We start from the raw sequence: 13,406 nt of genomic DNA, 5'->3' as shown, positions 1-13,406 counted from the left end.
TAAAGATTTTATTTATTTATTCATGAGATACACACACACACACACACACACACACAGAGGCAAAGACAGAGGCAGAGGGAGAAGCAGGCTCCATACAGGGAGCCCGATATGGGACTCAATCTTGGGTCTCCAGGATCACACCCTGGGCTGAAGGTAGTGCTAAACCGCTAAGCCACCTGGGCTGCTCAATTCGTAAATGAACGCTAGTTGAAAAATGTTTTTCTGATGACAACATCTTTCTCAGATTGGTCTGTGCTGATTGACTTTAGAGAGTGTTGGTCACTTTGACTTCCCAAATCCTAACTTTCTTCTTGGCTTTAGCTTCCAGTGTTTCAGAAGGCAGTTCAGATGTCTGTGCTCAGATATGGGTACCCAGTGGTTCCCAACTCAGATCTGCCCCTAGCCAGTCAGTGTTGGGAAGGGAGAACTGTGTATTTTACTCCCTCTCCTCCCAAAGGCACACTTTGCTGGGCTTTTCATTGGAATGAGCATTTCCCTGTGTCTCAGCTAGGCTCTTCTCACCACACACACAAGCCACCATCATTTCTGTTGTTGTGCCCAAGATTACGTATCCGAGAAACCACCAAGGAGCCGTCACCGATGCAAACACACGACGGTTCATTAACAAGATCGATCTTGGGTCCAAGTATACCCGACACAGCGGAGCAGGGACTTGGACCCCGAGGTGGGTTCCAGCTTAGTTTTAAGGGCTGGTCTCGGGGACCTCCAGAAGGGCTGGAGCAATTCCTCAAGTTCTGTTTACATTCTGATATGGGGCTTTCAAGGGCACTGAGCTCTGTTCTCATTCTAATATGGGGCTTCCTGCCACTGGCTTGGGCTCTGTTTTCATTCTAATATGGGGCTTTCTAGGACCTTAAGCTGTAAGCTTTTTTTTTTTTTTTCCTGTAGCTGAAGTAATGTAAATGTCCACTCTTATTCACAGGGGCCTGGGATGGCTGTACCTGTGCTAGCGCTGAATGGCCTTAATTTTCTCGGCCTCCACATCTGTGTATTCTCTACATGTTCTTAGAGCAACTCATGCTGCTGCTCTTTGATGCATTGTATTCACCTCACTGTCTTCAGAAGAGTTAAGCTCTTAGATATTTGCTTCTGCCTTGTATTATTGTTGATACCAAGAAAAACTATGGAGGTCAGTTTCTCACCCATGAAAATCCACACCCACTGGATATACTGTGAATCAGGCCATCAGAAACACAGTAACTGGAGTCAAAATAGCTCAGAAATGAAATAATACCTAAAGCAAAGTGTTGCTAAATGATGAGAAGAAGATGAAGAACACTTTTTAAAAAAGGCTTTATTTATTTATTCATGAGACACACACAGAGAGAGAGAGAGAGAAGCAGAGACACAGGCAGAGGGAGAAGCAGGCTCCACGCAGGGAGCCCGATGTGGGACTTGATCCCGGGTCTCTAGGATCAGGCCCTGGGCTGAAGGTGGCACTAAATCGCTGAGCCACCCAGGCTGCCCAAAGAATACTTTTTGTCATTAATTTAATTTTTCCCAGTAGTTTTATCTCAATAATAAAGACTTACAGGTACCTGTTCTTGTTCTAGAAAAAAATCAATGTAAAAGCTCTTAGGTGGTGTAAGTGATGAAAGAATGACTCCAAAGTTGAATAGGGGAACATTTTAAAGAAAATTAAGGGACACCTGGGTGGCTCAGTGGTTGAGCATCTGCGTTTGGCTCAGGTCATGAAACTGGGGTCCTGGGATCAAGTATCACATTGGGTTCCCCATGGAGAGCCTGCTTCTCCCTCTGCCTATGTCTCTGCCTTTCTCTGTGTGTCTCTCATGAAAAAATAAATAAAATCTATAAAAAAAAAAGGAAAAAAGGAAAGTAGGAGCAGTATTTACATGCAAGAGTCATAGAAAATATACATGCATGTATAGCTGTTTAATATGAGTGCATCGTTTTTGCCTCATTTTCTGGGAGGTATGGGACCAAGTGGCCAATGGCCTGCAGAGCAACATCCCTAAATTTTACAGTGAGCACTGCCACACATTCCTCACCCATGACTCTCCATCTGGGAGAAAGAAACACTACAGTGGTAGGAAACACAAAGCGAATGTGAAAGACTACTACCAGAAACAAATGGAAGAGCAGAGTCAGAGCCTGATCCACAGAACAACCACTGCATTTTAACAAGGAAAGATGTCTCCTATTCCATTCCCTGCTCCTCTTCCTGCCTGGGCAATGATCCTACCTCCCCTCAGTCTCCTGGGTCCTTCTCATCCTGGTATGATACCAGCACACCATATAGGAGGCCCCTCCCACGATGCCAAGGATGGACCCTTTTCTTCCTAGAATGAGGCCACCTTTTGGGAGGCCACATGCCAATAATGTCTGTGCCCCCAGTGATGAGACCTCCCACCTGTCCCATGATGGTGCCCACTTGGCCAGGAATGACTCTACCAGACAGATAAGGAGAGACAGGAACTTCTGTATTCCATTTTTTATAATACTTGTTCTACTTCACCAGGAATCATGGTGCTGTGACTCTGGGTGTTTTCTAACAGCATGACAGGGAAGACTTGCTCCTCCGTCCTATATCAAAGAATAATTTTGGTAGGGGAGTAGTGGGACACCCCCCCCCCCAAATAAAAGAAAGCAAGCAATTTTTATTTGTGTTGTGAAATGTGAAAATAAAGTTGTCCACTGTTTTAGTTAAAACAAAATTTTAGAAATATGAGTGCAACTGGACTGGCATTTTTTAAAAATAATATTTTATTTATTTATTTGACACAGAGAGAGAAAGAGATAGAGAGAGAGAGAGAGAGCACAATCAGGAAGAGTGACAGGGAGAGAGAGAGAGGGAGAAGGAGAAGCAGGCTTCCTGTTGAGTGGGAAATCTGACCTGGGGCTTGATCCCAGGACTCTGGGATCATGACCTGAGCTGAAGCCAGATACTTAACTCACTGAGCTACCCAGGTGCCCCTAGATTGGTATTCTTAAAAATATTTGTGTTTGGGATCCCTGGGTGGCGCAGCGGTTTGGCGCCTGCCTTTGGCCCAGGGCGCAATCCTGGAGACCCGGGATCGAATCCCACATCGGGCTCCCTGCATGGAGCCTGCTTCTCCCTCTGCCTATGTCTCTGCCTCTCTCTCTCTCTCTCTCTCTGTGTGACTATCATAAATAAATAAAAAATTAAAAAAAATATTTGTGTTTTTCTTTTTTGTCTTTTTCCATGTATTTTTCTTCTACACCTTGTGGGATTCATATGGCTGAGGTGAGGTATTCATAGGCTATTGTTACAGTAGGCCTATAAAGAATATAGGGAAGCATTAACATTCAGTTTCTGCTACTGCAGACAGAATTTTGCAGGAAATAGGCAAGACAGACTTTACTGAGGAAGAGGCAATTTTCTCAAATTTTAAGCATATCAAGAACCAAACGGGGAGAATTGGACCAGAGAGAGTATCAGAGTTTCTCCCATAAAAGTAAACAAAAATCCCCATGTATCTATGATAGCTATTCCATGAGACTTGCTGCTCTGAGGATGGAATGAATTCCTGTTTCCTGACTGATTGTGGGATAGGATGGAATGATAGAGGCAGGGTAGGTAGGGAGTGAGAGACATCCCAGCCTTTCCTCTCTGGGCTGAAATATATTAAATAATATGAAGAGAATGCCAAGGGCAGGGAGCTGCATCTTTGATTGGTATTTTGGTGTTGAAGGTAGGGGATTATTTGTAATTTGTTGCAGAAGCCATATCAAATTATACTTGGTGACTCAGAAGTGTTAGGCATAAAAAAGGGACCTGAGCTTAGTGTAGTGTTCCCACTCCCTTTTGGTTAGTGGGGAGCCTAGAAGAGATCTAAAAGCCTCCAAAATTCTCTAGGCAGGACACAAAATTTTGCTAAGAGTATAGCTGAGGAATTTCCTCTAGGTTGAGGCAGAGGGTAAGGGAATCACCATGTGGTTGAAGGCTGCAAAGCAGAGCCCCTGGGCCAGGGTCACCCAGGACACACATGCTGGGGAGGAAAAATTTTCTCCTACCCTTCGAAATTCTTCTGGCTGGTTTAAGAATTGAGTTGACTTTGGTACATTAATTTTGTACTTATGGGGAATCCACATAAACTTGAGATTTCAAAGACAGTAAGGCAACATGAGGTATATATATGTTAACCTGAACTAAGGGGATGGGAGGGGGGTGGAAGGGATCTGGAACTTCAAAGGAAGGAAATGCAATTCACAGGAAGATAAAAGGAGTAAATGCTTGGTAAATAAATGTTTGCTGGGCCACTCAGAAACAATGAGACAGAGAGAGGACTTTGGTCAAACAGGCCCTGGTAGGTTCCTCACTGTACCACACGTTGTTCATATTATAACGTAGAGATCCATGGTGATAAGTCTCCTCCTGGAGGAGATCCTCTAACCCTAAATTCTTTTAGGTGGTTAAAGTTAAGGTGGTTAAGATCAGAGCTTCTTGTGGAGTCTTTTGGGCCTTGGTTGTTTTTAGCTTGAAATAATCGGCATGCCAAAGTGGCACATTTTGGGGTGACTTACCCTTGTCCCTAACACACACAAGACTTCCAGGGGCCAAGTAAGCTAGTCCACTAGCGGGGTTGATGTAGAGATCAGAGAAGCAAAAGGATACCACCCAGATCATAGGTCTCTTCTCCAGTGTCATGAGTGAGTGCCCCATCTGAGAGCAGGGGTGGCAGATGGAAGGATTTCTGAAAGCCCGGCCTTGTTCCAGCCTGGGAGTCTCCAGCAGAAATCCGGCATGATCCTGGCCAGAGGCTCTGCCTTGCAGTCTTCAAAAAAGAAATACCTCAAAGAAATAGCTCAAAGTCTCAGACAGATTGCTAGATTGCACTAAAAATGTAAATGTTTTCCATCTGCTACTAGCTGGTGGGTGCTTGTGAGCACTATCAGAATTATAGGCAATATAAAAAAATGTACATTTTCTCTGCCCATCTGAGTGAAGGGTGAGAAATTTATAGCTCCAAGAAATCAATAAAACACTTAAAAAACCCGAACTATGTAGTGTGCCAAATGATAGTCACAACATTTAGGGAAAGAGAACCCTTGTGACAGTTTGAGACATTTTTGAATTCTAAAAATGTGTTGAGAAAATGGTATATGCCCTAGGGGTTGATTCTGACTGGTATCTTACCAGGTAGGGAGTAATAACTACTATTCCTAAGGCAGGTGGATGCAGAGGTGAGAGCATAGGCACTGGGTTTCACACCTGACTCCACCATTCTTTGCCCTGGAGCTTGGGGAAGTTGCTGGACTCTTTTGTCTTCATCTGAAGGTGGAAGGATCCAACGGCTTCTTTGAGTGGTATTAATATGCATAAATTGTTTAGTAAGTGCTCATAAACATTCACTCTCATTAAAAAAAATGTGAACTGTTGCCTTGTGTGAAATCATAAGCTAGAGGGAACTGCCTGGGAGTAGATAGATGGTGAGTGTCCTGAGAGAGGGGCTTCTCTGTGTCCTGGGTCTGTGTACTTGGCAGTACTTTATTCTGAAATGTGCACATTCTTCAGTAGATGGTGGATCATGATTTCACTTTGTTAGTAAAGAGCAAAGAAAAAAAAAAAGACAATGATATGAATGGGTCATTAGCAAGAATCCTGTTGGTTTGATTATATTAAATGCCATTTTCAGAGGTCAGAATACACACATGAAACATAATAAGTGAGTTATGGATTAGCTTAGTATACACATTTTTAATGTCATAGTAGAGTTCATCGCAGGGCTAGTTATAATTGTCTCCAATATTTAAGTATTCCCTGTAAGTTGGTTTCCATTTCTTATGCATGAGTGTATCTGAATCTTTGAAAAAAGATTCACTGGTATGATCTCTCTTTTTAAAAATCATTTTTGGGACTCCTGGGTGGCTTAGCGATTGAGTTTCTGCCTTTGGCTCAGGGCATGATCCTGAAGTTTCGGGATCAAGTCCCACATCGGGCTCCATGCATGGAGCCTTCTTTTCCCTCTGCCTATGTCTTTGCCTCTCTCTTTATGTCTTTCATGAATAAAGTCTTAAAAAAATAAAATAAAGGAAATGTTTGATTTTAAAATCAAAGAGGGAGATACCTGGCTTTCCCTTGTCTCACTAGTCCTGTTTGAGACCCAAGTGTCCTTTGTGAAAATGCATTTTCAGTATAGTACATTTAATTTTTAAATTTTTTACATTAAAAAAAATTTTTTTAAGAAAAACTTCCACTTAAAAAAAAAAGAAAAAAATAAAAAGAAAAACTTCCACTTTTTTTCCCCACCCCTCACCAGCCTGGAGCATGTTGTGGTATAGGCAGAGGGAGAAGTCTCCCTCCATGCAGGGAGCCCGATGTGGGACTCGATCCTGGGACTCCAGGATCATGCTCTGAGCCGAAGACAGATGTTCCACTCCTGAGCCACCCAGGTGTCCCCTTAAAAAATTTTTTTTTAAAGATTTACTTATTTTAAAGAGAGTACAAGTGGGAGGGACAGAGAAAGGAGGGAGAGAGAATCTCAAGCAGATTCCACACTGAGCACAGAGCCTGATGCAGGGCTCAATCTCAGAGATCATGACCTGAACTGAAATCAAGAGTCAGGTGCTTAACCCACTGTGTGACCAGGGTGCCTCTATTGTTCCAATTTTAGATTTTGTGCTGTTGAAGCGAGCACGCTATCATGATCTCTTCAAAGTAGTGGGCTCTCTCAGTTTTCCCACGATTTCTAGGTTAAGAAAATAAATTTCTCTTAGTTGTAATAAAACCACCTCTCTCAAACACAAGAGTTTTCCTGGTTATTTTATCAGAGAAAGAAATGAGGGAAGCATGTTTTTATATCCATGATGCATACTTGTCTTTAAAATGAGATCCTTTGGGGGTGCCTGGGTGGCTCAGTGGTTAAGCATCTGCCTTCGACTCAGGTCATGATCCTGGAGTTCCAGGGTCAAGTCCCAGGATCAAATCCCAGGATAGAGTCCTGTATCAGGCTCCCTGCTCGGCAGGGAGTCTGTTTCTCCCTTTCCTCTTTACCCTGCATATGCTCTCTTTTTAAAAAAATATTTTATTTATTTATTCATGAAGGACAAAGAGAGAGAGGCAGAGACACAGGCAGAGGGAGAAGCAGGCTCCCTTTGGGGAGCCTGATGCAGGACTTGATCCCAGGACCCCAGGATCACGCCCTGAGTCAAAGGCAGACGGTCAACCACTGAACCACCCAGGTGGCCCTGCTCATGCTGTCTTGCTCTCTCTCAAATAAATAAATAAAATCTTAAAAAAGAATAAATTAGATCCTTTGAAAGTGACCTGGCAAATGAAATCAATTATTTGCAGAAGCATAGAAAACACTGTTTTTCTACCTCAATAAAAAAAAAAAAAAAAAAAAGATGATTTCTTAAAACGGCCGCATGCTGTCTCTCACTGTGAAACTCAAAGCTCTCTCTCCAGAGCTAAAGTTTGGGGATTCTTGTCTGGGACAGAATTTCCCAGCAAGGCTTCTGTGCTTTCCTGAGGTGTGGTTGAGCACAGCACAGAGTATGTGTATTCTGGGCCTTCCTTTTCACTGGGGAATTAAGGAAATAAGCTCTAGATGACTAGTGATTTTCAACTGAGTGGTTGTATGCAGCATACTTCCTAGGAAGAAGGGAAAAAAGAAAAAAGGAAAACAAGCAGTCAAGATTGCTTCCCGCGTCTCTTGCATTTTTGCCTGTCTTATGACCAGAGGCACTGAGAGACTTTGTTTTGGGCTATGTTTACAGTGATGTTTGTATTGCAATACCTTTGAAGACAGAAGCAGTATCTCCCTCTGGAACCCAGAGCTGGCATGTTTACTGTCCTTATAAATGCTGGGTTCCTGCAACACACCTGTTAACCTAAAATAAAGAGTCACAGTGAGAGGCAAATGTGCTTTTATTTCTGATAAGAACTGTAGTTTGTGGAGCACAGATTTAGGTAGAAATCCAAATAGTGTCCTGCTTGTAGGGTGAAAGCAAGTGCATTTTTTTTGTTGTTGTTGTTTGTTTGTTTTTTAAGATTTATTTATTTCAGAGAAAGAGAGAGAGAAAGTGGGGGAGGGGCAGAAGGAAAGGGAGAGAGAGAGATAGCAACTTCAAGCAGACTCCCCGATGAGCAGAGAGCCTGACGTGGGGCTCGATCCCATGACCTTGAGATCATGACCTGAGCCAAAGCCAAGAGTTGGCTGCTTAGCTGACTGAGCCACCCAGGCAGCCCAAAAGCAAGAGGTTTTTATGAGGAAAAGGTACAAGGGAAAAGCTTTCTATGTGTGTTAACAGCTAAGCTCCTCTGGGTTTTGCATTGATTCTATCTTTAGAAAGTCGACAATGATCAATCCTGTGATCAAGATATTCATTCTTTCACTAACTTTCCAGGCAGTTGTTTAAAACAAATGCTCTTTTGCCCAGCCCAGAGATGGGGAAGTCAGTTTCTCTATATTAAAACGGTTCCAGTCATGTCAACTTTTCACACATTTCCCTGTGTGCAGGTGTCCCCTGACTTCCCCTGCATTGCCCTTTGGGATCTGGGGCTCCGGGAATTGGCATAAGAAAATGCGAATAATGGGGTGCCCGGGTGGCTCAGTCATTCGAGCATCCGACTCTGGATTTCAGCTCAGGTCATGATCTCAGCGTCGTGGGATCGAGCCTCCAGTTGGCTTCGCCTAGGAGCCTACCCTCCTCTCCCTTTCCCTGTGCCAAACTACTTGTGATCATGTGCACTCTCTCTCAAATAAATAAATAAAATGCAAATATTTTGGCAGCTGCCATTGCTGTGAGTGACCAGGTGTTTTGACTCTGACCCGAGAGTTTTGTGTCCTCTTGTTCCTGGTGGGAGAGTCTGTGTCGTGTGAACAGAAGTCTTGGTTTTTGGATTCTCTTGAAAAGATTAACTTGGGGATCGATGTTCAAATCAAGACAGCCAGAAGGAAGGTAGCAAGCACAGAGCAGTTTACTGAGGACAGTATACTCAGGAAGGGAAAGTAGGCAGGCCCAGAGGAGGCACCTGCTCCAGGATTAGGAGTATCTTTTCTTCTTAGGTTTGCAGAGGTCATGGATTATAGCTGGGGGGGGGGGGGGGGGTGTCTCCCATTGAGGTTGTTTGTAGTCATCTACAGGGCTCCTTCTGGTGGGTGGGAGGGGAGCTTTTGGCCCTACAAAGTTCTTGCCAGAACTGTTATGGCCATCTTTCCCCGCAAGGAGTGCGTGTGCTGAAACCATGTAAGTGTGTTATAAAGCAGCTGTAGGTTACCCTGGGGGAACAGATGGAAAAGGACAGCACATGTTCTGCACCTGTGACTCCTGTTCTGTCAGCCCCAGTACTTGGAAAGTGTAAGGCCAAGACCTCAAAAGCCACAAAGTCAGGATGCTGTGCCCTCAGGCTGCTAATGTGTCACATATTTATCACCGCCTTTGCTTCCAGCTCTTGTCTAAGTAACTGCCTACTGTCTCACTCTGCCGGAATCCTCAGTGGTAGCCACTGAGTGGATCCTCCAAGGTTACCAGAAAAGGAAGTTGTGCATGTGGGGCAAGCAGTGACCAGACGTCTGCTCCCACGATGTACAGTAGTTCCAGATCAGTGGCCCTTCCCTCCTCCTGATTTTCTTGCTTAGCTGCACTTCTTATCCGAATCCTAGTTATCCCTCATGGCTGGGCAGATCTTTCCCACCCAGCTGTGGCATTGGACCTCTTAGTAGCTCACTCCTGGAAATATGCGTTGTATAAAGTAGGCACTCAATAAATAAAGGTTGACGACGTCTTTGCTCTGAGTTCTCCTGTGTCCTCTGGCTGTACGACTTTGGAAGACAGAAGAGTATGATATCTGGGATTTTATGAAAGTCTGTAGCAAATATTAAAGTATAATGTAAAAGTCTCATAAATCTAGTCAATGCATATTAAAATGAACAGTGTTAAGTAGTTTGTTACTGGTGTCAAACTTCTAATGTGGAGAATCTATTTTATATTAGATACAAAATCCTTCTTTTGGTAAATATAAACTGTGTTCTAATTTGTTCTGGGCTTTTGGATCATGTAACATCTTTTGGTTATATCTGTGCTGAGAACTTTAAGATTTAGTGTGAGTGGAGACGTGCATACTGGGAAATATTTTTACCTAAAATATTTGACTAGAATGAAGGCAGATTTAGTTAAAAATTAACAAGGAGGGGCAGCCTGGGTGGCTCACCGATTTAGCGCCTGCCTTCAGCCCAGGGCGTGATCCTGGAGACCTGGGATAGAGTCCCACGTTGGGCTCCCTGCATGGAGCCTGTTTCTCCCTCTGCCTGTGTCTCTGCCTCTCTTTCTCTCTCTCTGGCTCTCATGAATAAATAAATAAAATCTTTAAAAAAATTAACAAGGATGGATGCCTCGGTGGCTCAGTGGTTGAGCATCTGCCTTTGGCTCAACTTGTGATCCTGGGGTCTTGGGATCGAATTCCGCATCAGGCTCCCTGTGGGGAGCCTGCTTCTCCTTCTGCCTATGTTTCTGCCTCTCTCCCTCTGTCTCTTTAATAAATAAATACAATAAAAAAATTAATAAGGAGAACGGGAAGATGGGTGATGTAGGAGCTAGTTTAACTACAAGTGTGGCTCAAGGTGAATTTCTATTTGTAAAAAGAGACAAAGTATCTACCTGAATGTATTCAGTCTCAGGACCAATGCTGTGCCCTAAAATTATCTTGAAGATCAGGGGCCTCATTCCAAACCATCTCTCTTGAAATAGAAGGAATAGATTCCATCCCTTGCTTTTCTTCTCTGGGGTTAATATTTTAGAGACTTTAAATGTTTAATAATTCCGGAACGCCTGGGTGGCTCAGCAGTTGAGCGTCTGCCTTTGGCTCAGGGCATGATCTTGGGGTCCGAGGATCGAGTCCCACATCGGGCTCCCTGCAGGGAGCCTGCTTCTCTCTCTGCCTGTGTCTCTGTGTCTCTCTGTGTCTCTCATGAGTAAATAAATAAAACCTTAAAAAAATAAATGTTTAATAATTCCTTTTAGGAATTTGAATGTTTAAATTCCTTTTAGGAATTAGGGGAATTCTTTGAAAGTGATATATAATTCAAATGGGTACAAAGCTTTACTCAAAGGAATTAAATCTGAAGCCACTTGCCTTTGCCTTTGGCAGAGATGTGCGTACTTGAGTCAGGGACAAGCAGATTTGTGGGTCTCTAGGGTGAAGGCTGTTCTTAGTTCTTAGAAGCAAAGCCTCAAGAAAAACATAACCAAATAGCCAAGAAGATATTCTTTTGTTTTCCTTTTGTAAAACAACTTTATTTTATTTTATTTTTTATTTTTTTCACTTTTATTTATTTTTTATTTTTATTTTTTTCATCTTCATAAATTTATTTTTTATTGGTGTTCAATTTGCCAACATGTTGAATAACACCCAGTGCTCATCCCGCCAAGTGCCCACCTCAGTGCCCGCCACACAGTCACCCCCACCCCCTGCCCTCCTCCCCTTCCTCCACCCCTAGTCGTTTCCCAGAGTTAGGAGTCTTTCATGTTCTGTCTCCCTTTCAACAACTTCATTTTAAATGTATGAGAAATCACAAGGGAAACATTTCCGAGTTTTAATAAACAAACAGAAAAAGTAGACTGGAGAATTTTGAACTTGAAAGTTAGTGAAAATATACAGAGACAAAGAGCTTTTAAGAAAGAAGTGTCTCCCAAATTTTGTTGCATGTCAGAAGACTTGGGGAATCCTTGAAAATTACACAGTTCTCACTTTCAGATACTGTAATTTAGTGGGCACAAGGTGTCACCAGGGAAGCACCATGTCAAAGAGTATCTCCTCAAAAAGATGCTTCATGATCTGTGACAGGTTTGATAGACATTAATTACCTGTAGTGGGCTCACTGGTGATACCCCCATAGATATGTCCATGTCCTATGTTACCTTATTTGGAAAAAGGATCTTCACAGAGATGTGATCTTGAGAGGGGAGATCATCTTGGATTATCTGAGTGTGCCCTAAACCAAAGACAAGTGTCTTTATAAGAAGAGGGCAGAGGGACATAAGTCACAGAAAAGGAGAGAAGGAGAAAGCCATGTGACCACAGAGACAGAGATTGGAACGGTGTACCCCAAGCCCAGGAATGCCAATAGTCAACAGAAGCTGAAAGAGGCAAGGAATAGAATCTTCCTTAGAGCCTCTGGAGGAAGGATGGCCCTGCCAGTGTCTTGATTGCAGACTTCTGGCCTCCAGAGCTCTGAGAGAATACATTTCCATTGCTAGAAGCCACCCAATTTTTGGTGATTTGTCATGGCAGCTGCAGAAAACTAAGCTATTACCTAATGCTGCTGTAGCAGGAAACAGATGCTAAAATGAGGAATAAAGCTGATAAATGCAGGCTTTGTGCCATAAATGCATCGTAGCCAGAGGGCAGCTTTGTAATCGCAGGCTCAGATGTCTCTACTGCGGGAGCTGGGCTGGAGTAACAGCTGGGTGGACCATTGTCTGCTAAAGGGAAAGCTCCTCTACCTTGAGTATCCTTTTACTTTTGTATTACTTGGGACTTTTTCAGGTGTGACCAAAGAAAAAAAGTCCATCTGGCCTCCCCCAAACTGGCAGGTGGACGATTGATTGAGGGATCCTAGTGGAAGGCACAATGGCTTCATTAGGGGATCAAACTCTGGAAATAGGGTAGAATTTCTTTTCATCTTCCAACTCTGTCCTCTCCACTTGGGCTCCACGCTCAAATGAGCTCTGTCCTTTGAGGGTGGCTACAGATCTTATGTCCTCACAACCCTATGGCCTCTGACTCCAGGCGCTTTATTGAGGTGGGAGGGCCAGATGCTAATTGCTTGATTGATGGCAGTGGTTGGCAGGATACTGGATTGAGCCACTGTGAAGAGTACCCATGTCTAGATATGTTCCTGAGCATTTGAGTCTGTCTCAAAGACAAATTTTAATGACTAGGGTTCTGATTCATTGTAATTTCTTCTAGCAGATAGAACACCCTGTATTTTAGTCTTGGTCTTCAGTTAGCATTTGGAAACTCTTTGGGAGCATGAATTTGGCTTTTTGGGGCTTTATTCTCAGATTCCATGCATAAGGGAGTTTGTATAGCATTAGTCTTTTGCTGTCTGACTTAATTCACAAAGCATGATTTCCTCAAGATCCATCCATGTTGTCAAAAATGACAGGATTTTCTTTCTTTCTTTCTTTCTTTCTTTCTTTCTTTCTTTCTTTCTTTCTTTCTTTCTTTCTTCTTTCTTTCTTTTTTATGGCCGAGTAATGCTCCCCTTAATATTTGAAGGCATTATTCAATTGTCATGAAGCTTCTGGTGTTCCTGGGAAGTTATGATGACATTTTGATTCCTTATCTTTTGTTTATGACATTTTCCTCTCTGGAGGCTAATACTTGAATGAGCCCATTCTATATGGAAAGTCATGTCATTTAGCTCTGGGAAAGCTTTTTATGGAATTATTTCTTT

The 13,406-nt window shown here is 43.0% G+C and overlaps 1 pseudogene; it reads left to right on the top strand.

The window, feature by feature from the left end:
- Nucleotides 1–1,144: 1,144 nt before the first annotated feature.
- On the top strand, nucleotides 1,145–2,444 carry LOC112932459 (U1 small nuclear ribonucleoprotein C-like; annotated as a pseudogene).
- The last annotated feature ends 10,962 nt before the right edge of the window (nucleotides 2,445–13,406 follow it).

Source organism: Vulpes vulpes, chromosome 12, assembly GCF_048418805.1.
Source record: "Vulpes vulpes isolate BD-2025 chromosome 12, VulVul3, whole genome shotgun sequence".
Taxonomy (NCBI): Eukaryota; Metazoa; Chordata; class Mammalia; order Carnivora; family Canidae; genus Vulpes; species Vulpes vulpes.
The sequence above is the reverse complement of the archived record's forward strand: the minus strand, read 5'-3'. Positions and strand labels throughout refer to the sequence as shown.